This window comes from Protopterus annectens, chromosome 4.part0 (assembly GCF_019279795.1).
Source record: "Protopterus annectens isolate FY-2018-M chromosome 4.part0, PAN1.0, whole genome shotgun sequence".
Classification (NCBI taxonomy): Eukaryota; Metazoa; Chordata; order Ceratodontiformes; family Protopteridae; genus Protopterus; species Protopterus annectens.
In genome coordinates this window covers 1972067908-1972091312 of record NC_056733.1, presented here as the reverse complement: position 1 = coordinate 1972091312, position 23405 = coordinate 1972067908, and positions in this window count along the sequence as shown.

Here is a 23405-nt window from a genome sequence, read left to right as displayed (position 1 = left end):
GCACAATTTACAGTAAGTCCTAGCATCACTTCCAGACCACTGTTTCACAATAACTTTAGATCTCAAGGACTTTTGTAATCAGATTCATATTTCTTCCAATTTCAGGAAATTTTTGAGATTTGCTGTGTCTGGCTTACATTATTAGTTTTCTGCATTATCCTTTGGGCTACCTACTGCACCTTGAGTGTTTACAAAATGTCTCGCCTCAGTGGCTGCCTATTGCAGAAACCTAGGCATCCACATTTTTCTTTATTTAGATGACTTGCTAAATTGTGCTGATTCTGTATCTATGCGTTTGGAATCCTTAGACAAGGTTGTATCCCCCAATTTCCACCTGGGCTTCAAATTTAACCTTCAAAAGTCCTTCTTGGAGCATTGGACAGTTACAGTAAAAAGGATGGCCTTCCTGCCAGAAGACAAAGTTCTGACTTCTCAAGGCATTTTCTTAGATTTCCCTCTTCTAGACATGGCCTCAGCAAGAGAATTAGTCAAAATTCTAGGGGTCATGGCATATCAATGATCCTCATGATACTGCTAGCCAGAGTACTTATGAGAAAAATTCAATGGTACTTGAAGAATTGTTAGACCTAGCACCGTCATCCCTTGCATTTCTAGGCACCAGTACTAGGATTTGTAAAACAGGAACTTCAGTGGTGGAGGGATCAACTGTTTCTGAATCCAAGACTCACTTTTTCTCTTCAGACCCCAGTGCAATCTGTCCAGAAGGATTCTTCCTATTTTGTATGGGGCCAGTGTCCATGAGAGTTCAAGTGCAAGGCTTGTAGGGGTCCTAAGAACAGGCTAAAGCACATAAATATAAAAGATATGTTGGCAGTTATTCATGCCTTACAATTTCTTCACCACTTATGTACTCCGAGTCATGTTCCAGTGGTCCCAAATAACAACTTTGTGATGCAATACCTGAACAAGCAAGGGGATACAATGTCATGGTTGACAGTGATTGCCTGGAAGCTGGCTCTATAGTATCCTCTGATTCCTCAGACCTAATACATTCTGTCAGAGCAAAACACAATGGCAGACAGGTTGACTAAGCAGATCCTGGACAGACCCTCATGACTGGAAGCTCCATGTAGAGGTCTTTCAGGATTTAATCCTGATGTTGAGAACACCTCAAGTAAATATGTTCACCTCCTTTCGAAAGAGACAACTGAAAAAAATTATATTCAAGTCATCCTTACAGACATGCTTTGAAAACAGATGCTTTATCATTTCCTTAGTCAGGAATGTTCCTGTATGCATTTCTACTCTTTCCAGTGATTTCCAATGTACTTCTAAAGATTCAGAAAGAATAACCAAAGATCATTATGGCAACATTCTTTTGGCCAAGACAAAGTTAGTTCTCCCTTTTAATGGAATTGGCCAAGGGCAATCACCACAAGCTTCCTCACAAAATGGATCTGCTCAATCAGCATTAGGTGCAAATGATGCATTTCAGCTTAGAGCAATTGCAACTGAAAGCCTGGCTGATTCTGTTTTGATACCTTTTAGGCATTCATTCCATGAGGATGTGCAGCGGGTATTTAAGGAGACAAGAAGACCTACAATGTGAAAATCTTATGTTTACAGGTGGAAAAGATTTGTAGGTGGTGTCTGGCTAATAAGAGAGGTCCTGAAGGGGTTTTGACTTCTCTTGTTTACATTTTTTTTGTGAGCTACTTAGAGAAGGTTTGCTATATGCTTCTATCATAGTTTATCTTACAGCCATATTGGCTTGTCTATCCATGTATCTCCCTCTTTTATCTCTTTTTGTGGTTAAACAGTTTATGAAAGGAGTGTTGAATATTTAATTCCCTTGAAAGCCAATACTTCCTCCCTGGGATCTCAGCTTTGTTCTTGAAAAATTGATCTTATCTCCTTTTACACCTGCCTCTCAGGCTGATTTTTGTATCATTACATGGAAAACTTTTTACTGATTGCTCTGACATCTGCAAGCTGTGTCTTTGAGCAAGCACTTGTAGTGATTTTTTTCTGAAGAACAGGATTATGGGGTCTATGTCATATAATCGAACTTCCAAAATTTCGAACACCATATGTTCGAACTTGGAAGTTCGAAATATGACAACATAGAAACCTCAAAACAGCAATTTTTTCCCAGGGAAAAAAATGTGCTGTTCTGAAAAACACACACATGACACAGGCACACCAAAAACCTAATAAACCTACACTACACCTTACATACACAACTATCTATGCACTAACCTTAACCCAAGCCCTAACCCTAAGGTCCGTCACTATCATACACTTACCTTACCCGCTCCCTAACCCTAAAGTCTGTCACTATCACACACTTACCTTACCCGCGCCCTAACCCTAAAGTCCATCACTATCGCACACTTACCTTACCCGCGCCCTAACCCTAAAGTCCGACACTATCGCACACTTACCTTACCCATGCCCTAAGCCTGAAGTCCGTCACTTTCGCACACTTACCTTACCCGCACCCTAACCCCAACGTCCGTCACACTCACACACTTACCTTAACCCGATCCGTAACTTTTGCACCACAGTACAGAAAATGTCAAAGCTGCGGAAACAGCCAACCGAATTCTTTCCTGGGAAAGAATTCAAATTTTCACGGCTTCGACATTTCTATTTTTTGAACTTCCCCATTCAAACTTCCAGTATTCAACATTTAAAACGGTCAACTAAATAACAGGTACCCAATTATGTTATGCACTAAGTCATCATTTATGCCTAGAGATGTTTTTGAATTTATCTTGAAAGCAGCCATCAATCTCTCAGTGATCTATCCTGTTTCAAAAAACAAGGTAAAAAGAGAGTCTACATACCTTGGATGTGCAGAGGCAGCTCAGGTACTACTATTAGGAATGGTGAACAGCTGTTTGTCTCCTACTCGAAGGATAAGAAATGTCAACCTGTCTGTAACAAGCTATTTCACAATGGTTGCCCTCTGCTATTGTTTTCTGTTACTTTCCCCACAGTAAATCTCTTCCAGGCAAAGTTAAAGCTCACTCAAATGGGGTCTTATGCTTTTAATGTCATATTGGAAAGGGGTAGACTCTGAAAACATTCTAGAGGCAACAGCCTGATCCTCTGTTCATGCCTTCACAAAGCACTACAAATTGGATTACTTTTCAAGGTCCAGAGAAAGCTTTGCTGTGGCCATTTTTCAGGGATTCTGGATCCTTATCCTACCATCTCCAAGGTAGGGTAAGCTTTGCGAATGCACTGAGGCAGTGGGAATGATTAACATACTGCAGTTATGTAAGTCCTACTTACCCGCAACCGTAGATGTTCAAATTCTTCACTGCCTCAGTGGCAACACTACTTCTTTGATTTGGCTGTTGTTGGATTAGGTTTTCATATGGTATTCTTATTGGCTGCAAATTTACTTTTACTAAATTACTCTGGCTTCAGAAACTTTCCTCTTTGTCTTTGTGGAGGTGAAAAAGCCTGAACAGTCACGTCCTCTTACAGCTGAATACTTCCCTCTCAGCATATGCTCAACAAGCCAATCAGCTGTCACAGTAAGGAGAGGGAGGGGAGTCTGAGCTTTTGAAAGCTGGCCAAAACTGGTTTACCTTGGCAGATAATTCAAAATGCCAGTAAGGCAGCAAGGAATTCGAACATCTATGGTCATAGGTTAAGTAGAATTGCACAATTATACTTTTTGGGGTTGTATTTATAGCAGTGATATATATATATAAATATATATATATATATATATATATATATATATATATATATATATATATATATATATATATATAAACGGGAGTGAGAGTTAAATAGTTGTGACTTTTATTTTCTCAAAGATATGCCAATAAAATGTTTTTGGAAATTATCCTCGACAATGCCAGTATTTAAGCAGAAAACTATGGTATGAAAACATTTTAAATAATTATTATTATGAAAGATCCTGGGTTGGGTTTGATAAAAGCTATCAGAAAAACATAACTGGCAGGCTTAATTTGTATGGAGAGTGTTACTTTAAAAATTACCGGTAGAGGGGCAGATGAAGTATAAAATATATGCTCGAAGGCTGTGTGGATTATATGAATTAAAAAGAAATGATGGCAATTTCTTGAATGCCCACAGTATGTTTTTTTTTATTCTTTATTAATTTGTTAAACGGTATAATCTGATCTTGTTTTTAGCTTTGACTTTGGATACAATATTGCATTTATATTATGAGACTATTTCATTTGATATTGTTGAATTCTGTGATTTATGTTTGATGAGGCCTTATGGATGTTACAATTAATGAGGTGTGATGAATTGTTGTTTAACAAATTACGGTATTGTTCTCTAATTCTGAAAAAAGTTGAGAAAATGGTTGTGGCACAGTGGATGGGAGAATGTTGTTTGACTGGGTTGTTCTGGTTTTTTTTTTTTCTATTCTTAGTCATATTTTCTATTTTTTGACACGAGGATCTTGTTGTTTTACTGATTTGTATGTTTTGTTTTCTTAATAAAATTCCCCTGCTCATTTTGATAGGTGCCTTGGGATCTTTTACATCCACCTGAGCTACCATCAACTCAAGCAAATGGGACCTTGGTTTTATATCTCATCTGAAAGATGATGAAAATCTGTTGACCATAATAATACTGTAAGGAGAAAATGACAACTGATTTTTGTTTGCTATGTTTGAATGTCAGTGCTGTATTTCTGGACAAATTAAAGCTCCTTTTTTTCTTTTGTATATTGTGCCATAAGTCTGGATCTTTTCCTTTTACTGATTTTGGAAGACATCTCCAAACAGTATCTGCACAGTATGTTTCACTGTCCACAAAAGCAACAAAAGATAACTTACTGGCTTTTCTGCTTAGCTGATACTAAACTGAGACTGATTCAATGTGATCTTTGATGCAACTGTCAAACTACCTTAAAACCTGCCAAACTGCCTGCAGAGTCATGGTATCTAGTTAGTATGTTCTACTCTCTAACCAGCTGACTTCATAGGTAACTAACTTCAGAGGTGAATACTAGGCTAACTGCCCTGATGGGCCATTTTAAGCCTAGCCAGTAACCTGAAGTCAGAATCAAACCCTTTGTCTTGTGTCTTTGAGGTGAAGACCTTTACTATTATGCCAAATCCACCCTAAACCATCTGTAATCTAGATTTGAACCCAGCATTACCCATGCTCTTTCCCAAAACTTAATGCATTAGCACCTTTAGCCACAGAAAAAGGTTAGATCCAGGCCTTATCAAGTCCTTGCTGTATTGATAGAGTACCTCTTTCCTTCTGAATCAACACTCACAAAATATGAAGTAGAAATGGAATAGTACATCTTAAATTGTCCAGATATCAATTCTCCTAGCACAACCAACAATGTGATTTCAGTAACCTTAAGCGGAAAAGATTGGTAATTTGGTGATTATGTAAAAAACATTTTTTGGATAACTGGTTTCACAACAAGTGGCATTGTTATGCAAGATCAATTGTAGTCTGTAATCACATTTTTCTATACTGTCCTGCACAGCTGTTGGAACCGAAGTTATTTCTGGCTCTGTGGTGAAAGAGAAAAATAGTTTAACATTTTTAAATATGGAGAGCAACTAATAGCTTGTTTTGTTGGGGGGGCACTCTCAGTCTTAAAAAATGGTGGGTGGTTAAGGGGGTTAATAACCCCCTTACATACCTTTATAAACTATGCAGGAAACACACTGACTTGAAACTATGGCTGTTCCTAAATGATACCCAGCAAGCTGCTTAGACAGACCTGACAGCTGATATAACTGGAGCCAGGGCATTGTTTGGGTTGGCTGATGATAAGCACTTAGTGCAACTCTCATTTCAAATAAAAAACACACTCTGTTTTCTGTGGGAGGAAAGTATTTACTCTCTGTGTGCTGCTGCTTAATATAATAAATGTCAAAGTCTTTCTACACTTTAATGAAAAGGAGGATTCCTGTGCAGGTGCTGTCAGCCATTGTACACTTGTTACTGATTGGGCATCTTTTTTGTAGCAGGGTTCACGTTAGCTCTTTTTTTCATCCCTACTGGCTGAGCTGTTCTAATTTGCATGGGTCCCTGTTCTTATCCCAATAGTTCTGTCCAATCTCATGTGCTGCCAAATACTGGAGTATACACTGAGTTGACAGTCTTCAAGTGAGCCCTGCTTTTTCAGGTGGAAGTAAGTAACGTCTCAGCTAACATTGTTGTCTCTTAACCGGAGGTATGGCACAATCAGGGAAAGATCTTTGTACTGTTGCTAACCGAAGTGAACTGGTAATGTATTTGCGCATGTGTATATATGCCACAATAAGTAATTGGGTCTGTTCTATTGTGTGCTGTGAGGCACAGCTATGGAGGAGTGCCCTAGCCTTCGAGCAGCGATGTGCACTGCAGTACTCTCAGCCATGTCTAATATAGTAGTTGTTGACTTTTTGGACAGTTTTCATCAGGCAATAGCCATGTTCTCCAGCATGTCATCCTATTCTACCCTCTCAGTAAGAAGTGAGCAGGCTCTTGCCTCATAATTTCTGCCCCTATCTGCTCCTCATACTTGAACCTAAGTTTACTGGGTCATATTCAATGGGTGCATCATTGTTCGTCTTGGAGCCAGCTACTAATCATGCATTGTTAAATGTCCGGTCTTCAAAAAGTTGAAGAAGGCTTTCAGAACATTATGTAAAAACAAGCCAGCAGAGTTGTGTGCACTTTGATTCATACTACCATAAAAGGGAATCCATGAATTGTCATCTTAGGCTGAAATTGTCTTAATACAAAAAGCAGTTGAGATTTAATATGTTTCAGTTTTCTTGTTGTAGATCATTGCAGATATAAAATCAAAGGACAACACAGGATGCATTGTGACTCAAATGCTGCTTCAAGACCTGTTAGAAATGTTAGTAATGGAGTGTAGACTGAATATTGAAGTCTGGAAAGTCTGTCATTTTGCATATTGAATCCTGATCTGCATGGTACTGGAACTATGGGTGAGAATGCACAGAAACCTGACTGAGCAGTTCCAACTAACTGATTTCAAATGTACAGACACAAAACACTGTACCTCAATGTAACTGTGGAACAGTACATTCTGTGTCTGTGTACACAAATTATAAATGGTTACTTAGCAGACACAGGCAAACAAATACTATCTTTGATATCAGTACATTGCATGAATTATGTATCAAGTTATTTTACAGTAAAAGGAATATGAAGATAACACAATCTTGCCAGAACATTCTTATGTTTTTTTTTTTTTTTCAAATTTTCTGTGTAATTGTTGACACAGGGATTTTTACATTTATTTGTATTTTAAACTCATTTCATTCCTACTGCAGATTTTTTTTAATTTAGTCATAGAATGCCTTAGGCCCTCACATCCATTCAGTCTATCATATTCTGTTAGTTCCTTATTGTTTAACCATATTTATGGAAGCATAACAAGAGCTGTATCCTTATATAACCCTATTAAAGGCAGCGAGGGGTATGCAGTGCTGCCTCCTTAAATAACTCTGTTGTTGGATGGTGAGGGATTGTAAGAGTTGTTTACTTATAGACCCCTATTGTTGCATTAGAGGGGGTCACCAGAGCTGCCTAGTCAAATAACCCTATTTTTAGGTCAAGAGGGGCAGTGAGAGCTGCCTCCTTATATATACTTATGCTTTTTCTTAATAATTCATTACCAGCTACACAGCTATGATGATAAATTGTGCACAAAGTATAGATAACAGTAAAGTAGCACAGGAAAGCACTTGTGTGAGCTGACAACAGATGCTAGTATTAATTAAGCCAGAATGTTAAACTTCAACAATCCCGTGTATCTGATGAATAAAGATACACGGATTCTCCTGCCATTTGTACATACACATTTTGTTAGCAGTCTGTGCCTTATACCTGTGACATAAAGAATACTGACATCCAATCCTCAAGGAGACTTTTCAAATGCAACAATAACACGGACAGGAAGGTAGCTACTACAGATCTGGTCCAGAAGTATTCTTTTATCAAGCCTATGAGCAGAGCTGACTATACCAAATGACCAAAATCTGTGATCATTACTATTCAGGATGTGCTTCCTGAAAGTCAACTCCACTCCTTGAATAATCTTAAGCCATCTAATTTGGACTGCCATGCATATGACAAGAAAATAGTCCACACTTTCCTGTCCATAGTGCCAGCATGCATTACGTAGTCTCAAACTATGTTTAAATAGTAGTACAGTAGTCAGCTGATGTAGATAGTACATCTTAGCCATGACAAACCTTGCCAAAGGTGGCGATGCCCCTTTCTGTAATCCGGAGTGCTATGCAAACCATTTCATGGGAGTGGGATTAATAGAAGTTTTGATCATGCCATAACCTTTACTTATAAAATCATTTAGCAGTGAATGCAAATTATCCAGTCCCATCTTTCAGTCTTGGTGGCCTTATTCCCAAAAAGGTGTTCCCTACCTGGGTCAAAACAGAATAAGTAGTCTCTGTATTGTATCATGAGTGTCCTTACTAGTTCTGACATACTAGTTCTTAGCTGTAGAAACTACCACCAGAATGTTCATAACTGGGGAAATCTATTTTTAATGGCATTGAACAGGAGTACATGGCCAGTTTGGAAGTCCTATATATCACTCACAGGTAAGATACCTACCTTTCTCCAATTACACCATGTAAGTGGTTACCCTATCAATAATATATAAGGCTTGTTCCACAAAAGTGCTAATGGAGAAATTCCTACTGAGTTCCTATTACTCTTATGTTCCAACTTTCAAACTAAAATTCCATGCCTCCAGAGTCCCCATTTTGTAAGATGGGATGAACATCCTCCCGTCCTTGGTCTGCACTCCAAGCCAGTGGTCAGAGTCAGAACAGGGGAGGTTTCTTTTCTAACAATCCCTAACATAAAATCATCCAATTGCAGTTACCCATATCAAGAGACATTGGGGATACCAAAACCTCTGAATGAGCTGAATGAGGTGGGATATACTGCATTTTCCTGCTAATACAATGTGACTTACCTTCCCGTAAACGATCCAAGATAAGTCTCTGAAATGTCTTAATCAGAGCAGCAAAGGTAGCATGGGGTAAGTTACATAGGAGGAGCAACCCTTTGGGAAGAATACACTTTATAATTAAATATAGTTTACTAAAGAATATAAGAACAGTTTTTTTCAATCTTCTACCTTGATTTCAAGCTCTGTGAGTAATGGATGGAAGATGACAGGAACAACATTACTAAAGACTGTGGTCATAATCTTCATAAATGCTTAACCCGACTGAGTAGCTTACAGAGTAAGCTGGGCATGCTGTGGCAAAGTACCAGAGAATTTTGAGTGACTGGGAATTGAGCAGTTTTTGATTTGTTCACAATTGGACCCATGTTATAGGTCAGCTCATCCAACACTGTCAACCTTTGATGCTGAAGATGGGGGTGGCTGAGCAAGAGGAAAGAGGATGCAATTGTCAGCAAACCAGGTTTCTAGATTAAGTTGGGATGCACCATAACCTATTGTATAAGTTCTCTTCCAAGTAGCAGTATACCATGATCATAGCTAACACAAATAGTACAGGGGACAGTGGGCAACTCTGCCTGGTTCCCCTGTTCAGATGAATGACCTTCAAAGCCATTCCATTTATATAAGCTATTGCTAAGGGTGCAGAGTAAAGCAACTGACAATATGCAGTGAACTCTTTGGGGATTCTCAGATGGGATAAAGTTAACCATATAATGGTAAAAAATGATCAGGTAGTCCAAAACCTGCAATGCCAAAGTTAAAAACTATGGTTAAGCACTTTTGTCATCTATTGACATCCTCAGAACTATTAAACTATGGTTAAGTGCTTTCTTTATCTACTGACATCCTCAGAACAATTGGCTCTGAGGATGTCAGTAGATGACAAAAGAGCTTACCCATACTTTTTAACTTTGGCAATAAAGGTTCATTGCATGTTTTGGGCTACCTGGTCGTTCTACTATTATTGGAGTATTTTCATACCAGTTCCTGAGTTCTGCCTGTTTTTTCTGATTAACCATATAATGTCCATTTAATAATCAAAGGCCTTATGAAAATCAGTCATGACTACTCCTGCTGGTAAATGTATGCATTAACATAAGGCCTAGTTATTAAGCCATACTCTAACTGCTTTTGGCCCTCCCTGCCTTGTTTTGATAAAGTTTAAGTTGTTCTGGTTCACAATCTTGGGAAACATTTATTGTATAACCCTACTGTTGGGTGCTGAGGGGTAGTCAGAGTGCCTCCTTTTATTTGTTGGATAGTGGGGTATACTAAGAGCTGCATCCTTAAATAACTCTATTTTTGGGCAGTAAGGGATTGTAAAAGCTGCCTCCTTCTATAACCCTATTGTTGGGTGTTGATAGAAAGTTAGAGCTGTATTCTTAAATAACCCTACTGTTAAGCAGTATACTTCAAGGTTTTTTTTCACTCCATAAATTTTCACCTCGCAGGTTACTACCTGCTGAACTACTCTGATGACCTGATACTAGCCTTTATTAAATGGTGGTCCAGAACTGTGAAAAAAATACCAAAAAAAAAAAAAAGACAATACTCTACTGCTGCAAAATATCAACTGTGCAAGAACAACACCTACTGTAAATGTGAGAGGCAAACACATGCAAACCCATACACACACTCCCACTACTCCATCACACAAAATCCAAGACACAGTCCAACACCTGTACATTTGAATACTTGTGAAGACAATATTTTTATATTCAACATTTCCTATACTTCAAAAACATTTGATATTTGCACAGGTCGACACATTCCATGCACACATGTATGTGATTATATAATGCACCATTGACCAGTCTGCTCATTGAATTTCTTCCCATCAATGTGAATAGCATTGTATTCATCCAGTCAATTCACTTTAATCATCTTCCATGCAGTGAAATTCAACATGAAAATACAACAAACAGTGTGTTTATTGGGACAAGCCTCTAGCATTTTCCAACCTCCTTAACTTAATATATACTTATACATATATTAACTCCAAGATTAAAAAAAGACCAACTTCCATCGACCAGTAGATAATTTGACCAAAATAACATGTATGCGTATGCATATGTTTGTGTGTCTGTATATTTATACATATATGTCTGTTTAAATGGTTGTGTGTGTATCTGCTACTATATATTTATTATTATTTCTTTCTTTATTTATTTAACATTTGTTTACTGGGAAAATCCGACTTGGAACTTGCCAGTTTTCAGCAGAGGCCCAGGGAGAAACACTCTAGACACATGTCTTTGTAAATTGGAGTACCCAGAGGAAACCCACACAAATGCAGGGAGGGCATGCAGACTCTACACTGAAGGTACCCCAGCTTAGAATTGAACCAGACAACTTCTTGATGGGAGGCAACAACTGCACCGTCCAATATATATATATATATATATATATATATACATATATATATATACACACACACATATACACACATATCGGAAATGTTTACATTTATTTTTTTGGATTTGTTTTGGAATTTCAGTATTCCAAAACATCGATCATATGCTCTCGATCATATGACGTTCGATGTTTCAGAATTACAAGATTCTGAAGTGAATCCATATATCTATATCTATATATATATATATATATATATATATATATATATATATATATATATATATATAAATATATGTGTGTGTGTGTGTGTGTGTGTGTGTAATACTTACAGATATAGAGGAGCTCCCTGCATTTCATTATGCCAAATGTTGTTATTGCAGAACATTCAAATTTTCATACAACTATATTACTAAAAGAGGTATATGGGGTTTCATTAGGGGTGGAGTATCTGTACATGTGTTTTGGGGATTAGAGTTATGGTTAGGTAAAGGGGTAGATTTTAATATGTGTGTTTGAGTGTTTGTAGATTAGGAATACAGCTAAGTTTAGGAGGAGAGATTTAGTGGTGTGTGTGTGTGTGTGTGTGTGTGTGTGTGTGTGTGTGTGTGTGTGTTTTGGCATATAGTGTGGGTCTGAGCTGTTTTATGTAGTAGTCTTGTAAAGGAAAGAGTTTTCTAAGGCAAGGTGTATGGTTAGGGACAGAGGCAGGATTAAATTAGGGTTAGCAGCAATTATAAAGTGGGCGGGGGGGGGTTAATTTTAACCCTGCCACTATTTCTAACCTTACATCATATCTTGAAAAACCCTTTCCATAACGTTACTACTATTCAGATAAATTAGGGTTTAGTGATATAGGAGGGTTTTAGTGTAAAGTTCACAAAATGAAACTGCTTTCATTTTGCTGTCTTTTGCACTTTGTATGTTAGGGATTTCCACTGTTATGAATATCTGAAATATTTTTTCCTGTGTTTTTCTGTTCTGGATTTGGGTATTTTGATTGCTAATAATAAAATGATTATAGAGTCCTGCATAAGACATGAAGTTATAAAATTCTGTGATATGCAAGCATAAAGTACAGTAGTGAGTAATAAAGATGCCCATATATTTCCAATAATAGCTGGAGTAATCATTTTTCAAACATATTTTATTATGTTGCCAATATTCATAACTCAGTTCTAGGTATATTGTGGCTGCTACAAAAGGTATTCTTAGCAAATACCAAAGATTGAAGCAGTACTAATTTCATGAACTTTAATTGCATCCAGACTTCAGAAAAGGATTTATTCCTGCAGAAATATAATAAACAGTAAACATGTGGAAAAAATTAAAAAGAGTGAAGCCTGTGTATTAAAACAAATGCATTGACTCCTGATCCATCCAGATGGAGAGAAAGTGTAGAATACATGTTTATCCCTTGAGAACCCCAACTCTAAATTTAGCAACTCTACAATCACACAACAGTGTAGGTAAGTTGAAACCTTTCTACACACACTGTCACAGATTTCTGTTTAGCCTTACAAGCACCTGTAAACCTCTCATATTTTCCAACTCATGAGGTAAACCCAAAATTCAATGAGAGTGCAAGAAACATATTTTCTTACGTGCACTGTTAATTAGCAATACATAGATAAATGTTAGTTTTCTATAAAACAACATACTTGACTAAACAGATCCAGCTAGACAGAATCTGACACAAAACAATCAACCTGCTGGGGTGAATTTCTGTCGGTGTGTGTGTGTGTGTGTGTGTGTGTGTGTGTGTGTGTGTGTGTGTGCAGGGCAAGGAGAACAGGTCTATATTATATGCTCGAAGAGACTTTTTTTCAAACATATAATCATCGACACCTAAAAAGCAGACACTCTAAAGCATGAACAACCACGTCCGCAAATTTTTTCCTTGGCAAAAAGTTCATGGGGTCGTACACAAAAATCACAAACTTCAAAACCCTAACCAAGTGGGGGTCTTCACCCACACACCCCAACATGGTGTTCTCCCCACACCCCCCCAACTAAATATACCAACTCTGAGATCACTCTACGTTGGGGAAAAGAGCAATTCACAATAACGGCCAACTGAATTTTTTCAAAAGGAAAACATTTGCGGACGTGGCCATTCACGCTTTAGAGCATTCGTTCTTTAGGTGTCAATGATTATATGTTCCAAGAAAGTCTCTTTGAGCATATACTATAGATCCAAGGAGAACATATGAACCCCACACAAAAATTGTCTGGGCATCTGGACTAAACCCAGAAACCTGCAACTGTAAGGCAGAAACCTTAGTCACTGAGCTACCTTGCCACTGGATTTTACTGCATCAGACACATTGCTGCAAACCTGTAATCGGAATATGAAAATCATATGGAATGGAATCGGAATTGGAAACTTCTCTCTCCACCTATGATTACTAGCCTCTCTAGCTATGATCTATAGGCTACCTCACAAATGTACATATTGTAAATATCAAATTTACCATGTACCTAGGAAGTTACACCTGCTCTTTAACATGAAATGTAACTGTAGATTGTTCATTAATAATATTGTGTCTGTAGCTAAAGGTAACATGTACCTAAGAAATTACACCTGCTGTCTAGCATGAAACATAATTGTAAATTGTTCTTCTTTTCTGTATTGTATCTGTATCTAAACTTTGTAACATGGAACTTTTCTACCCGGGCCTCCACTGAAAACAGGCTCCCTGAGCCCAGTGAACATCCCCGGTCATCAAACTGGAAATAAATAAATAAATAAATGAATATGCTCATTGTAAGCCGTACTGTCTCATTTCCATCTCTGAAACGAATGTTTGGGGTGTTGTTTAGCAGTGACTCTTTTGTCCTTTACTGTGTGTGAGTATGCAGCTTTAGATAATTCATCCTCTCTCATGAAAGGTTTTTGGGTATATATTACATGGCCAGAAGATGGGGAGATTGCTGGCATCTTACAACTGTCAGCATCCTACCCTTTTGTCTAGGATTTTTTTAGATGCTACTCTTGTTAATGTCTGTGTTATTCTTTTCCTTTTATTAAGTATCTTGTTGATTTCTTTTTTTTTTTTTTTTGTGCTGTATGATATCACTGAGCTGGTATTTTTTTCTCCTTACTTATTGCTATCTGCTTTGCTTAAACTCACTAATCTGAATTATACAAGCTGTGAGTAAGCCATTTATAATTAACACACATTGCACACTGTAGATAGTGAACATTCCACCTGTGTACATCTGGACATAGAAAAGCTATAAAATCTTCTTTCTGATTGCCTTTGAACAGTGAAACAGTCGTATGTATGTAAACACAGCTGCACGCAGTCACAGTAGTTTCATAAATACACCATGGGCAACAGCTGAATTTAGAACAGTATTGGAAACTGGAAATCGATCACAAATAGCAATATATTTTACTTGTATATGTTTTAAGTATGTTTGTATCAAAAGCTAGCCTGGAATATTGCTGGTTGTGCTTTTCCTTGTTTGTCAGTGTTTTTGAACAGCAAATAGTGAGTTTCCTTTCTGAATTCAGGAAAACATTTTGCCCAGATCTGAAATAAATAACATTTGTTACTTTTCTCGTGCATACTGAAACGTGTATTTTACTGAGAAAGTTATGTTGTACCTTGAGTTGCAGTAGCAGCTGTTTTACTGCCTTTCTAAGCAAGTATTCAACCTGTTTGCAGTGAGAAAATAACTTCATATGCCACTATTTTGTGTTTTTTGTTAACTCTGACCAAAACATGGGCCTTCTTTATAGGCACAAACATTTCCTCACTTTCACCACACAAAAAAAAAACCTCTCACCACTACCTATCTTCCACCATCTCTTTCATATGGAGCCCCATTACTCACAAACATACTCTCTTCATTAAAATCTAAACTGGAAACGTGTTACAACAAAATTGCCAGGTTTGCAGCCAACTCCTCCTGTTCCACCCACCACTGCCATGCCCTACAATCTCTTCAATGACTTGAACTGCCCCATTATCTTGCCTACATACAACTAAGCATTACTCATAGTTTAGTTTATAAACCCGCTATATACCTCTCACTGTCTTCATTATTCTCACACTACATACCAAAACGATTTATCAGATCAGAAAACCAACAGCTTCTACAGGTTTATAAACCTGATCTACCAACCGACCAACTACACTATTCTTAACTCTGTAGCCAGAAGCTGGAACTCTCTGCCCCTACATATTAGGTCTATTCATAGCCTTGCACTCTTTAAAATGTCCTTACACAAACACCTCTCTACCACATGGATTTGTAACTGCTCCAATGTGCCCACCCTTGCCCACCATGATCCTCAACCTGCATAATCCTACTCTCACCCCACCTACAAATTCTTGGTCTCTTCTTAAACTCGTACTTTTTGCAAACTCCATCTATGTTGTGTCCTGCCGATAATTTTTCATAAGTTTTGCATATCTATTTTCTCTTGATAAAATCTAAAACTTTGCATAAAATCATTTTAGTCTGTTAAATAGTCTGTGTACACACATATCAGCTTTCTCATTTTAAGACGCATAGATCTTGTAAATAATTGTTCTACACTGTTAAGTACAGAATTGTCAGGTGTTTATGTTTTTGGAACATTAAGAAGATAAATCTTTGTTAATATAGTTCTACAGTCTTTAGCTATATAATGCCAAATGTTATATTTGTGGAGCTTTTTTCACTGGGCCTCCACTGAAAATGGGCCAGTTTTGGCCCAGTGGACTATCCCCGTAACCAAATGTCAATAAAAATAAATTAGAATTTGAACAGAATTGAAGCAGTGTGTTTATCTATAAGGGTGGGCTTTAATTTTACTTCTTTGCTACCTGTATGAAATATTCCTGCATTTGTGTTAACTCTTTTGCTTTGATCATTACAAAAATTGTATTTGCTTATAAATTAATAGATTAGAAAGTCTTCTGCTTGCTTACACTGGGTTTAGGTACAATGGAGGGAAAATCTACAGAGGCATGGGACAGGTGGAGAACAGATACAAGGGAAGATAGACATGCAGGTGATGTAGAATGTTAAAAACACCTAAAGAGTAAACCAGACAGGTTTATGGTGTACTTCTGCCATCCAAAATGTAATGTAAAGAGGTTTTCCCCTGTATTCAACAAGATCCAACTGCATGTCTGCAGACATGGTTCTTGTATTATGAGGTCTGTTGGTAGAATTACAGTGCATGCATTCTTTATGTTACATTAAGCAGTAGTTCTGTTGTAATAACTGAGCTGCAGTTCATGTGTTTTTGTTGAGCAGTGGTTTTATGTTGTATCATGTAGTGAGGTGGCTCAACTGCATTTCATACAATATTTGTTATGCAAAAGATGGTTTCATTACAGCAGCACAGTGTCACAGGGATGGCAGCAACATTTTTATTAAGGTCAAAATAGGCTGTAAACTGACATCTCTTTGATTTTTATGAAGAACATAGTTTCTGTGATAGGACTGATTGCTAAGCATTGGTAATGCTGTGCATCAGTCACACTGTACTCATCAGTCACAACATTTGCAGCTGCTGACATAGAGCTGTGAGGACTTACTTAGACGATCCTGATACGGAGTGCTATGTTATGTATATTGCCACATGTGGGTATGTATTGTGGTGCTGTAGATGTGCAGCTGATTTATGGATGATTATTTTGCTGCACTGAGGAGATGAAGTTAAAGTGCCATAATACAGCCTATGATAAGGCACACACACACGCACACACACACACACACACACACACACACACACACACACACACACACACACACACACACACACACACACACACACACACCTCTACAGGCACAGTCCATAATCCACCTAATGGCATCTCTTTGGAATGTGGGAGATTACTAGAGAAAACCCATGCAAACTCAGGGAGGATATGCTAAGGTAACAGAAATATAATTAAGGGCAGTTTTAGAGGCAGGACAAGAAGAATTACACATAGGCCATAAGTTGAAAAGAAGCTAGCCTTCTCTGCATTAAAGTGATGGTGATAAAGTGACCTTGAGTACTATGCTGGTTGGACCAGTAGGAGACCCACAGAGAACTTCACTGTGTGGAAGGAGCATACTTCCAGTCCATGACTTAGGGAAGCAGGAATAGCCCATGAAATGGGTATAATAATAGCATTTATGCTATTTTCCACATGCACTTGAAGACCGCACTTTGTCTGCACGGGCTGGTCTTATACCTTTTGCGTACTCAACGTTGATTCAATTCTGCAACAGAAATTCTATGGCAAAAGGACAGCATGACATTTTTGCTTTGTCCTTTTTGCCTTCCTGTAGCTCCACTGACATTAAGCTGACAGTTTGTTGTGAATGATGCTCTTGGTCAGTAGCTTATGCCTGCTGTATTACCATTTTCAGTGGTAAATGCTGGCCTTAATAGAAATTTCATTCAAACTTTTAAAACTGTGCTCACAAGTAACTATAGTAGAAGTGCTGCTTAAACATTGCTTCTGTTGAAATTCAATTCTGAATAAGAAATGGACAGTACAAAAAGGAGAATTAATAAAAATAATACACAATATAATAGCACTGATTATCGAAGACTAGGGTAACAGGATGACATTTTGATGGTTTTTTTTTGATAATAGATGAGTAATGGTTGATATAGTTGAAGACTGGGGTTTTACAGGTTGAAGTTTGTGTTCAAGGCTGTATACCTGTTTTTTATGTTAATTTGATATATCATGGTTAACAACAAAGTTGAAAAAATAATATTGGTGGATATCTGTGAATATATCATTTATATTTCAGTATTTTCTTTTATTATAGCATTGTCTGTGTTGATAGCTGCCTCTTAAAAAGTAAAAACTCAAACAAAGCATATTTTGAAACAATTGCCTGTAAAAGACACCTGCAACGTCCCTTTGCACACCCACATGTAATATCTCCCTGAGCTTGTCATCATATCTAAAACAAATACAAATTCATAGTCTAATGTGGTAGTTCTGGACTTTTATTATTTGTCTTAAAACTTCAGTAATTATAAACTGCAGTGTGACTCATAATTCATTGTGACACATTGCACTGCCAACTAGATGCGCTAACACTGTAGCCATTAGAAAAGTTGCTGAAGGAGAGTGTTGTTTTTGTAAACTGCAGCAGCTTTTCTGTTCATCAGCAACTGATTGTAGCCAGAAATTGGGCCATGTACTGCCATCTTAAGAGCATCAAAATAAACTATTTGAAGTTTGTGAGACATTCCATTGACAAGAGATGCAACAATTTACCATTGTTTTATTTGGTAGGAGGGGAACACAGTTTTGACTGCATGTGATATAACATCTTCTTCCTAAGTGAAGCAAAAATGTAACATATGCTGCTGCATTTTAATTTAATGGCCAACTGACTACATTAGCTGGCTACCAGCTGGTAAGTACCAGCCTTGTTGTTGTTTTTTTCCCCTTTGTTTGTAAAGAGGGCATTGTGTTGCATCTCTTCATGTGGCATTGTCTGGGGGGGATCATATTTTTTTATTTTTATTTACTTATTTTGATAACTGTGTAGGTGGACTGGTCCAAGGACCTTCTTCAGCCACAATCTGCGAACATAAGTAAACAATAAGAAGTTGTAATTTGTTACAAATTAATCTTGTTTACACATATAGACTATTTTACCATGGGTTTAGCAGAGAATGTTCCAATAAACTTCAGATATGTGATACAGTCTAACATTCAATTGCACACTCCATCAAGCAAATAGATATAAGGAGACAGAGTAACACATTTGCTGAAGAAATGGATGCAGAAGCTGTTTACTCAATGTTGATTGAGGTATAATAGATGTAAATGACAGAGAAAAAGAAAAACAAAACATATAGATTTGTGGTTATATTACATATTCATAATAAAACATTATATAACTTGCTTATATTACATATTTACAATGAGTATTTAAGTAGATGTGCATTTACTGTTTGGATTAATGGAAAGTATTTGTAAAGATATATTGGAGTGAAATTGTCAGTTGGCTTGCCATACTTTGAAGGGCAACTTTTTAGGGTAGGTTCTTGGCCAGTGAAAGGACCTGGATTATTGCTGGTGCCATAGTAGATTAACTTTATGCTGGAATTCTGCTATATAAGACAGTGGCATTTCCACTCTTCATCTGGAAATCAGTGGTAATTGTGACTGAAAGTGTATTTAAAGGTTTCTCATGGAGTAACAATGGTGTGTTCTGTCTGTTTTCTTGTTTTAGTATCCTTATTTATACTCCAGTAGGAAGTAGTCAGTTTAGAACAGCAGTTCAATACATTACTACAAATTTAGCAGTTAATCCAATGGTACACATTGCATCCACAACAGTAAACAGTAAAATTCACTGAGCTGACAAAAAGTCTGCTCTAGACTTGAAAGTGCTTTCATGTTCCGAGACATTATATGGCAAGTCCATGAAGCTATTTAATAGGACTATGGGATAGAGTCTCCATTGTAAGTGTGTCTTAAACCCTGTTTCTGTTTGACTGCTTAAATCTTAACCTGCAGTTATTTAAAACAACAAAAATACCAAGCTAACAAACAGGGTTGAGTTAAGTAATGACTTTTTTATTACTGTCTCTGATGCTGATGACCTATGATCAGCTGGCTGATTAGGTGCCAGAGGATGAGAGGAAGACTGGAGGACTGAGTGGCATTTTTAAAGTTCCCCTCCTCCTCCCTAGGGCTGGAGAGTGATGTGGGGATTTTTTTTTTGCCTGTCCAATGCAGGCCAGGAGTTTTAGGCCAGACAGAGAAATACTACACTGGGATAGAAGAATGATGCCTGTAGTAGAGGATATGTGCCTAGAAGCATGTTTGCATGAACTGCATTGACTTCTTTACATGTCCTGAGCTTGGAGGAGGGAAAAGGGCCATGAACCATATCTACCTTCTATCAGGATGGCACTGTAATGGGCAGCCTGGATATCCACTCTGCCTTAGCCAAGGAGATGGAGAACAGACTCAGAAGTCAGAATATAGGCACTTTATGAGATATACCAAACAAACAGTCAGAATCTTTGACCTTCTTTGTTAGTTTTCATATGAAATACAGCCATGTTGAACACCTCCAAGAACCTTGAGTATCTTATGTTTTTTGAAAGTAAGGCCTCCAGGCTTTAGCACAGTACTCCATCATATGTCTGAGCAAGACCCTATAGAGAGACTCAGTATCCTCTTTTCTTCATAAATTGACTTTTCTGGAACTGTGGTGTGGCATCCGATGGGCCTATGATGGGCCTTAGGAATGACTTTTAAGATTGCTGTCAGTAGTTTGTAATGCCTGCCCTAAATTGACTGCCTTTTCAAGAACATACTCTGTTCAAAATACTTCATAAAACAGAAAAACATCTTAAGAGTGACATTGTAAATACCCGAAAACCACAGCAAAAGCTCAGCAACACACAAACACCCGTTCTATGCCACATATAGCGTCTTCCAGTATCACCTTAGACAAGAATCATTTAGGTGGTTTGGTGAGGCCTCAAAGTCTGCAACAGCAGTACACTCCTCATGGTAACATAGTTGTTACAGGGTACTCTATACTGTGGCACACTATCACAAGGCTGAGCAAATTAGGGGTAACAGTCAGCTGACCCTTGGGTGCTGAAGTCACTTCACCTCAAATATGAATGTGACACAGTCATTTTGTATGTGTGTGTGAATGGCTTGTAATGTATCCCCTTAGACTGTATAAAGAGGGATATGATAGAGCTTTCTGAGTATGTTTCAAAGGCTTGAAAGAAGCTAATCTTGTATGCTATCATGTGTGAGAATGGTGCCACAGTATAAGCAAAAAATGTTTTATTTTAATAATTGACTAACTTATCAGTATTATTCTTAGGGGATCCAATCTGTTTCACTAAGGATGGCTTGACTCTCCTATCTCCCCATGGCTTTTGCATACTGTGTTGTCTATATCTCAGTGACTTTTCTAGACAGTTTTAGTCTATTCAGGTTGCTAATCTAATAAATTCAAATTCATATCTGGCAAATATAAACATAGTGCGACCTAGCACTAGGAGCCTAAGTAAGAAAATGCCCTCACTCAATGTTTTTCTCACTCTAAAAGATATAGATAATTGTGTTGTTAAGGAAACCTGATTCCAGTACACTGACAGAACTCCCTCCTTCTCATGTTTTACTACTTATTCATTTAGGCTCACAAGGGTAGATGGCAGTAACACTGGTAGTGTCTTTGTGTAGAATGACATCACCTCCCGACTAACCAAGCAGGGCAATAACTTTAAACACCTTCATATCCTAGTATAGGGAAGGGGAATGTCCCCAATGCCCTGGCCAAATTTCTCCTAGGAGTATAAATACCATCTTGGGTCTCCCCAAAAAAGAGGCTACTAGCCTAGTGGAACTAACCCAGTCAACAAAAGATAGATAGATAGATAGATAGATAGATAGATAGATAGATAGATAGATAGATAGAAAGACTGAGCTTGCTCCCTTTTTCAGCAGAGGCCCAGGGAGATTTGCTCCACAAAGTATTACATACACCATAAAAATGTTTACAAACAGTACAGTAAACATGAGGTAATATAAACAAGCATTATAATGCTTGGGTTCTCACTTGTGGCATGAGAGTTTAAAAGGAGTTATTTACAAAAAAGGCAATCAAACAATATGTTAAAGTCATTCATATACTGTATATCCAATACGTAAGGACTTCACCATTTAGAGGGGAAATAATGACAACTAACTCAGAGTTTAATATCAGAGTACAGAAAGTTCTGTATATCAAATCTTAATTCTTACAAGCAGCAGCATGTATATCAGTAATCAGAAGCAGAGGGGAAGTTGACAGTGAGAGCAGGTGATAGAAAAAGATAAAGTATCAAGAGAAAATGCATGAAAAATGCATGATATTAGCAAAGCACAAAACATATCTTAAATAACCATAGTTCCTCTCCACTGACCTTTGACCTTTGAAGCATATGTTAATAAACTCTCTCCATTGACCCAAACACCATCCATCATTCTAAGGAACTATAACTACTCCATTAGTTAAATAAGTAATTAACACACATGCACCTCAATAAGCAGATATGAACAATGCCTCCTTAACTTTATTAATGCAAAATGCACTGATCAAACAGTACCCAAATCACTGAGGCACCAACAAACTCAACCTTGGCCTCACTAACACAATCTGCGTCTGTCCTCCACCCACTGTCAAAACCTCATTGCTCAAATCAGATCACTGTGCTGTAGCATGCACCATACTGGCCCAGTGCAGGTCATTATCAACCCAAAATCTTTATAGACTTCTACAAGGCCATTTTCCTTATGTTTGCTACTGACCTAAGATAGTTCAACAGTCCTCCAGCCCTTGATGACCTTCTAGCAGGTACCACTGCATATAACAAAAGTTTATACTCCCATCTCAACTCTTGCATACAGGCTGTTCCCATTTATTACAAATACAATACCAACTTTATAAATAACCCCATCTGACGGAACTCAACCATAAAAAACTAACAACAAAAGGAATGACATCTCAGACTGCTAAAATCATCTTCAAAAGAGTTAATAAAGAGCTGAAGAACAAAATCAGATCCTACAAATCTAATTATGAAATAAACGTTGCTGCATCAATGAAGGGTTACCACAAGACATTTTTAAATAAAAAATCTCAAAAATACTATTGAATATTTCACCAGGCTTATCTCTAATGACATAAGTCACTCAAGTCCAGGGGATACAGCTGATAAGTTAAACACCAGCTTTTCCCCATTGCTTCCAAATTTCCCATTAGAAAGTATCCAATTCATACTATCCTCCTCTCCAAGAAATCATGTCAGTACAAACATTACAAGCATGTTCCAGGACCAAAAACACCAGAACACCAGCTCTGTTTCTTCAGACTACATACCAGGCTGTTTTCTGTTCAGTATAACACTTCCCCTATTGGACCTCCTCTGAAAACTATTCAAACACAGCCTTTCCTCTGGACTCATAGCAGAAGCCTGAAGAACAGCTATTTATTTTTTATTTTATTGTTTATTTGTTTGTTAACTGTGTATGTGGACTGGTACAGGACCATTCTCACCCACTTCTTAAGCCATTTTGCAAAGACATTAACAACTGCAGAAGAAAGCTGAATCACAGACATCCATATT